This window comes from Arachis ipaensis, chromosome B1 (assembly GCF_059453495.1).
Source record: "Arachis ipaensis isolate K30076 ecotype BB chromosome B1, ASM5945349v1, whole genome shotgun sequence".
Taxonomy (NCBI): Eukaryota; Viridiplantae; Streptophyta; class Magnoliopsida; order Fabales; family Fabaceae; genus Arachis; species Arachis ipaensis.
This window is the reverse complement of record NC_142436.1, coordinates 86,145,691-86,153,181: the sequence shown is the minus strand read 5'-3', so window position 1 is coordinate 86,153,181 and position 7,491 is coordinate 86,145,691. Positions and strand designations below refer to the sequence as shown.

Genomic DNA, 7,491 nt, shown 5'->3' with positions numbered 1-7,491 from the left:
TACCATGGTTCACAACTCCGTGTAACTGACCAGCAAGTGCACTGGGTCGTCCAAGTAATACCTTACGTGAGTAAGGGTCGAATCCCACGGAGATTGTTGGTATGAAGCAAGCTATGGTCACCTTATAAATCTCAGTCAGGCGGATATCAAACGGTTATGGAGTTTTCAAAAATAATATAATAAAATAGGGATAGAAATACTTATGTAATTCATTGGTGAGAATTTCAGATAAGCGAATGGAGATGCTTTCGTTCCTCTGAACCTCTGCTTTCCTGCTATCTTCCTCCAATCAGTCTTACTCCTTTCTATGGCTGGCTTTATGTGATACATCACCATTGTCAATGGCTACTTTCGGTCATCTCTCGGGAAAATGATCCAATGCCCTGTCACGGCACGGCTAATCGTCTGGAGGCATCACCCTTGTCAATGGCTTCATCTTATCCTCTCAGTGAAAATGGTCAACGCACCCTGTCACGGCACGGCTATTCATCTGTCGGTTCTCGATCATGCTGGAATAGGATTTACTATCCTTTTGCGTCTGTCACTAACGCCCTGCAATCGCGAGTTTGGAGCTCGTCACAGTCATTCATTCATTGAATCCTACTCGGAATACCACAGATAAGGTTTTGACTTTCCGGATTCTCTTGAATGCCACCATCATTCTAGCTTACGCCACGAAGATTCTGATTAAGAGATCTAAGAGATACTCATTCAGTTGAAGGTAGAACGGAAGTGGTTGTCAGGCACGCGTTCATAGGGAATGATGATGATTGTCACGTTCATCACATTCAGATTGAAGTACGAATGAATATCTTAGAAGCGAAATAAGATGAATTGAATAGAAAACAGTAGTACTTTGCATTAATCTTTGAGGAACAGCAGAGCTCCACACCTTAATCTATGGAGTGTAGAAACTCTACCGTGAAAATACATAAGTGAAAGTCCAGGCATGGCCGAGAGGCCAGCCCTCAAACGTGATCTAAGATAGCATATAACTGATCAAAGATGTCTAATACAATAGTAAAAGGTCCTATTTATAATAAACTAGCTACTAGGGTTTACAGAAGTAAGTAATTGATGTATAAATCCACTTTCGGGGCCCACTTGGTGTGTGCTTGGGCTGAGCTTGAGTGTTGCACGTGTAGAGGTCCTTCTTGGAGTTGAACGCCAGCTTTTGTGCCAGTTTGGGCGTTCAACTCTGGTTTTGGCTCCTTTTCTGGCGCTGGACGCCAGATTTGGGCAGAAAGCTGGCGTTGAACGCCAGTTTACGTCATCTATTCTTGGCTAAAGTATGGACTATTATATATTGCTGGAAATCCCTGGATGTCTACTTTCCAACGCAATTGGAAGCGCGCTATTTCGAGTTCTGTAGCTCCAGAAAATCCACTTTGAGTGCAGGGAGGTCAAAATCCAACAGCATCAGCAGTCCTTCTTCAACCTCTGAATCTGATTTCTGCTCAAGTCCCTCAATTTCAGCCAGAAAATACCTGAAATCATAGAAAAACACACAAACTCATAGTAAAGTCCTGAAATGTGAATTTAACATAAAAACTAATGAAAACATCCCTAAAAGTAACTAGATCCTACTAAAAACATACTAAAAACAATGTCAAAAAGCGTATAAATTATCCGCTCATCACAACACCAAACTTAAATTGTTGCTTGTCCCCAAGCAACTGAAAATCAAATAGGATAAAAAGCAGAGAATATACTATAAATTCCAAACTATCAATGAAACATAGCTCCAATCAAATGAGCGGGACTTATAGCTTTTTGCCTCTTGAATAGTTTTGGCATCTCACTTTATCCATTGAGGTTCAGAATGATTGGCATCTATAGGAACTCAGAGTTCAGATAGTGTTATTGATTCTCCTAGTTCAGTATGATGATTCTTGAACACAGCTTCTTTATGAGTCTTGGCCGTGGCCCTAAGCACTTTGTTTTCCAGTATTACCACCGGATACATAAATGCCACAGACACATAACTGGGTGAACCTTTTCAGATTGTGACTCAGCTTTGCTAAAGTCCCTAATTAGAGGTGTCCAGGGTTCTTAAGCACACTCTTTTTTTTTTTTTTTGCTTTGGACCTTGACTTTAACCGCTCAGTCTCAAGTTTTCACTTGACACCTACACGCCACAAGCACATGGTTAGGGACAGCTTGGTTTAGCCGCTTAGACCAGGATTTTATTCCTTTAGGCCCTCCTATCCACTGATGCTCAAAGCCTTGGGATCCTTTTTATTTGCCCTTGCCTTTTGGTTTTAAGGGTTATTGGCTTTTTGCTCTTGCCTCTTGGTTTTAAGAGCTTTTGGCTTTTTCTGCTTGCTTTTTCTTTTTTTTTCTTTCTATTTTTTTTTCTGCAAGCTTTGTTCTTTGCTGCTTTTTCTTGCTTCAAGAATCATTTTTATGATTTTTCAGATTATCAAATAACATGTCTCCTAGTCATCATTCTTTCAAGAGCCAACATATTTAACATTCTTAAACAACAACTTCAAAAGACATATGCACTGTTCAAGCATTCATTCAGAAAATAAGAAGCATTGTCACCACATCAATATAATTAAGCTAAGTTCAAGGATAAATTCGAAACTCATGTACTTCTTGTTCTTTTGAATTAAAACATTTTTCATTTAAGAGAGGTGATGGATTCATAGGACATTTATAACTTTAAGATATAGTTACTACTACTAATGATCATGTAATGAAGACACAAACATAGATGAGCACATAACATAGAAAACGAAAAATAGAAGAAATAAGAACAAGGAATGAATCCACCTTAGTGATGGTGGCGTTTCCTTCTTGAGGAACCAATGATGTCCTTGAGCTCTTCTATGTCTCTTCCTTGTCTTTGTTGCTCCTCCTTCATTGCTTTTAGATCTTCTCTGATTTCATGAAGGATGATGGAGTGCTCTTGATGTTCCACCCTTAGTTGCTTCCAATAATTGTGTGGAAGAAAATGTATCCCTTGAGGTATCTCAGGGATCTCTTGATTTGCAGTCAAATGTTCTACCACTGAGCTATAGACCCTTGATGGGAGCTTTTGTCTTCCCTTTCCTCTTTCTAGAGATTTCTCTGGCCTTAGGTGCCATCAATGGTTATGAAAAAAACAAAAAAGCTATGCTTTTACCACACCAAACTTAGAATGTTGCTCGCCCTCGAGCAAAAGAAGAAAGAATAGAAGAATAAGAAGAAGATATGGAGGAGATGGATGGGAGTGTGTATTCGGCCATATGGGTGGGATTGGGTGGGAGAGAGATGTTGAATTTTTAAGGTAGTGGGTGTATGGATGTGAGTGGTCAATGGAAAACAGAAGGGATGATCATGAATGGAAAGAGAGATGATGAGGTAGGTGGGGATCCTGTGGGGTCCACAGATCCTGAGATGATCCTGTGGGGTCCACAGATCCTGAGATGATCCTGTGGGATCCACAGATCCTGAGGTGTCAAGGCATTTACATCTCTGCACCAATTTAGGCATGTAAAATGCCCTTGCACACAACTCTGGGCGTTCAGCGCCAGGTTGGTGGCCATTTTGGGCGTTCAACGCCCATTTGTGTGCCATTTCTGGCGTTGAACGCCAGAACCATGCCTGTTCTGGCGTTCAGCCCCCAGAAGCTGCCCATTTTGGGCGTTCAGCGCCAGAACCATGCTCTGTTCTGGCGCTGAACGCCAGACAGATGCTCCTCCAGGGTGAGATTTTTCTTCTGCTGTTTTTGATTCTATTTTCAATTTTTCTATTTATTTTGTGACTCCACATGATCATGAACCTAATAAAACATGAAAAACAAAAACAAAATTAGATAAATAAACATTGGGTTGCCTCCCAACAAGCGCTTCTTTAATGTCAATAGCTTGACAGTGGGCTCTCATGGAGCCTCACAGATGTTCAGAGCATTGTTGAAACTCTCCAACACTAAACTTAGAGTTTGACTGTAGGGGCTTGGGTTGACTCTGCTTTGAGAGAAGCTTTTCATGCTTCCTCTCCATGGTTGCAGAGGGAGATCCTTGAGTTTTAAACACAAGGGAGTCCTCATTCCATTGAAGGACTATTTCACCTCTGTCAACATCAATCACAGCTCTTGCTGTAGCCAGGAAAGGTCTTCCTAGGATGATGGATTCATCCTCTTCCTTTCCAGTATCTAGGACTATAAAATCAGCAGGGATGTAAAGGCCTTCAACCTTTACTAACACGTCCTCTACTTGTCCATATGCCTGTTTTCTTGAATTGTCTGCCATCTCTAATGAGATTTTAGCAGCTTGCACCCCATAGATTCCCAGTTTCTCTATTACAGAGAGGGGCATGAGGTTTATTCCTGAACCAAGGTCACACAGAGCCTTAAAGATCATGGTGCCTATGGTACAAGGTATTATGAACTTCCCAGGATCCTGTCTCTTCTGAGGCAATATCAGTTGATCCAGATTACTTAGTTCATTGATGAACAAGGGAGGTTCAACTTCCCAAGTATCAATGCCAAATAATTTGGCATTTAGCTTCATGATTGCACCAAGAAACTTGGCAGTTTGCTCTTCAGTAACATCCTCATTCTCTTCAGAAGAGGAATACTCATCAGAGCTCATGAAGGGCATAAGGAGGTTCAATGGAATCTCTATGGTCTCTAGATGAGTCTCAGATTCCTTTGGTTCCTCAGAGGGAAGCTCCTTATTGGTCACTGGACATCCCAGGAGGTCTTCCTTCTTGGGATTCACGTCCTCCTCTCCCTCATTGGGTTCGGCCATTTTGCTTATGTCAATGGCCTTGGACTCTCCTTTTGGATTCTCTTCTGTATTGCTTGGGAGAGTACTGGGAGGGATTTCAGTGATCCTTTTACTCAGCTGGCCCACTTGTGCTTCCAAATTTCTAATGGAAGACCTTGTTTCATTCATGAAGCTCACAGTGGCCTTGGATAGATCAGAGACTAGATTTGCTAAATTAGAAGCATTTTGTTCAGAGTTCTCTGTCTGTTGCTGAGTGGATGATGGAAAAGGTTTATTATTGTTAAACCTGTTTCTTCCACCATTATTAAAGCCTTGTTGAGGCTTTTGATCCTTCCATGAGAAATTTGGATGATTTCTCCATGATGAGTTATAGGTGTTTCCATAAGGTTCACCTAAGTAATTCACCTCTGCTATTGCAGGGTTCTCAGGATCATAAGCTTTTTCTTCATAAGAAGCCTCTTGAGTACTGTTGGATGCAGCTTGCATTCCATTCAGACTCTGAGAGATCATATTGACTTGCTGAGTCAATATTTTGTTCTGAGCCAATATGGCATTCAGAGTATCAACTTCAAGAACTCCCTTCTTCATAGGCGTCCCATTATTCACAGGATTCCTTTCAGAAGTGTACATGAACTGGTTATTAGCAACCATGTCAATGAGTTCTTGAGCTTCTGCAGGCATTTTCTTTAGGTGAATGGATCCACCTGCAGAAGTGTCCAGTGACATTTTTGATAGCTCAGATAAACCATCATAGAATATATCCAGGATGGTCCATTCTGAAAGCATGTCAGAAGGATACTTTTTGGTCAACTGTTTGTATCTTTCCCAAGCTTCATAGAGGGATTCACCTTCTTTCTGTTTGAAAGTTTGAACATCCACTCTAAGCTTGCTCAGCTTTTGAGGAGGAAAGAACTTGGCTAAGAAAGCCATGACCAGCTTATCCCAAGAGTTCAGGCTATCTTTAGGTTGAGAGTCCAACCATATTCTAGCTCTGTCTCTTACAGCAAAAGGGAAAAGCATGAGCCTGTAGACTTCAGGATCTACTCCATTAGTCTTAACAGTATCACATATCTGCAAGAATTCAGTTAAGAACTAAAAAGGATCTTCAGATGGAAGTCCATGAAACTTGCAGTTTTGCTGCATCAGAGAAACTAATTGAGGTTTCAGCTCAAAGTTGTTTGCTCCAATGGCAGGAATGGAGATGCTTCTTCCATGTAAATTGGAATTAGGTGCAGTAAAGTCACCAAGCATCCTCCTTGCATTATTATTATTTTTGGCTGCCATCTCCTCTTCCTGTTTGAAAATTTCTGAAAGGTTTTCTCTGGATTGTTGTAATTTAGCTTCTCTTAATTTTCTCTTCAGAGTCCTTTCAGGTTCTGGATCTGCTTCAACAAGAATGTTCTTGTCCTTGCTCCTGCTCATATGACAAAGAAGAGGGCACAGAAAAATAATAATAATAGAGATCCTCCTTTTTTTTTTGAATAAGGGAGAGATGTTAGTAGATGAATAAACAAATAGAAGGAGATGAGAGAGAAGAGAATTTTCGAAAATTATTTTTGAAAAAAAGAGTTAGAGATTTTCGAAAATAGTTTTTGAAAAAGGTTAGTAATTTTCGAAAATTCAAAAATAAAAAAAATAAAATAATTAGTTAATTAAAAAGAAATTTTTGAAAAAAAGGGGAAGATATTTTCGAAAATAGAGAGAGAGAGAGTTAGTTAGGTGGTTTTGAAAAAGATAAGAAACAAACAAAAAGTTAGTTAGTTAGTTGAAACAAATTTTGAAAAGATAAGAAGTTAGGAAGTTAGAAAAGATATTTTGAAATCAAATTTTTGAAAAAGATAAGATAAGAAGATATTTTTGAAAAGATATGATAGAAATTAGTTTTTGAAAAAGATTTGATTTTTAAAATCACAATTAATGACTTGATTCACAAGAAATCACAAGATATGATTCTAGAACTTAAAGTTTGAATCTTTCTTAACAAGCAAGTAACAAACTTGAAATTTTTGAATCAAAACATTAATTGTTATTGTTATTTTCGAAAATTATGATGTAAAATAAGAAAAAGATTTTTGAAAAATATTTTTATAATTTTCGAAAATAACTAAGAAAAATGAAAAAGATTTGATTTTTGAAAAAGATTTTAAAAAAGATAAGATTTTTAAATTGAAAATTTGATTTGACTCATAAAAACAACTAGATTTTTAAAAAGTTTTGAAAAAGTCAAATCTAATTTTCGAAATCTATGAGAGAGAAAAAGGGAAAGATATTTTTTTTTATTTTTGAATTTTTATGATGAGAGAGAAAAACAAGAAAAATGATGCAATGCATGAAAGTTATGGATCAAAACAATGAATGCATGCAAGAATGCTATGAATGTCAAGATGAACACCAAGAACACTATGAAGATCATGATGAACACCAACACATTTTTGAAAAATTTTTAATGCAAAGAAAACATGCAAGACACCAAACTTAGAATTCTTTAATGCTTATACATTAAGAATTCAAGAATGCATATGAAAAACAAGAAAAGACACAAAACATGCAAATGCAAAGATCAAACAAGAAGACTTACCAAGAACAACTTGAAGATCATGAAGAACACTATGGATGTATGAAAATTTTCGAAAAATGCAAGATGCACATGCAATTGACACCAAACTTATAACATGACACATGACTCAAACAAGAAACACAAAAATTATTTTTGATTTTTATGATTTTATGATTTTTTTTTTGTATTTTTTCAAAAATTATCATGAAAAAGAAA

At 37.9% G+C, this 7,491-nt stretch overlaps 1 non-coding gene across 1 annotated transcript; it reads left to right on the top strand.

Annotated features, from left to right (window-relative positions):
• Positions 1 to 5,498: 5,498 nt before the first annotated feature.
• Positions 5,499 to 5,606, top strand: LOC148577330 (small nucleolar RNA R71). Its single transcript, XR_015903687.1, has one exon. It is a non-coding gene; the product is annotated as a small nucleolar RNA R71 (small nucleolar RNA).
• The last annotated feature ends 1,885 nt before the right edge of the window (positions 5,607 to 7,491 follow it).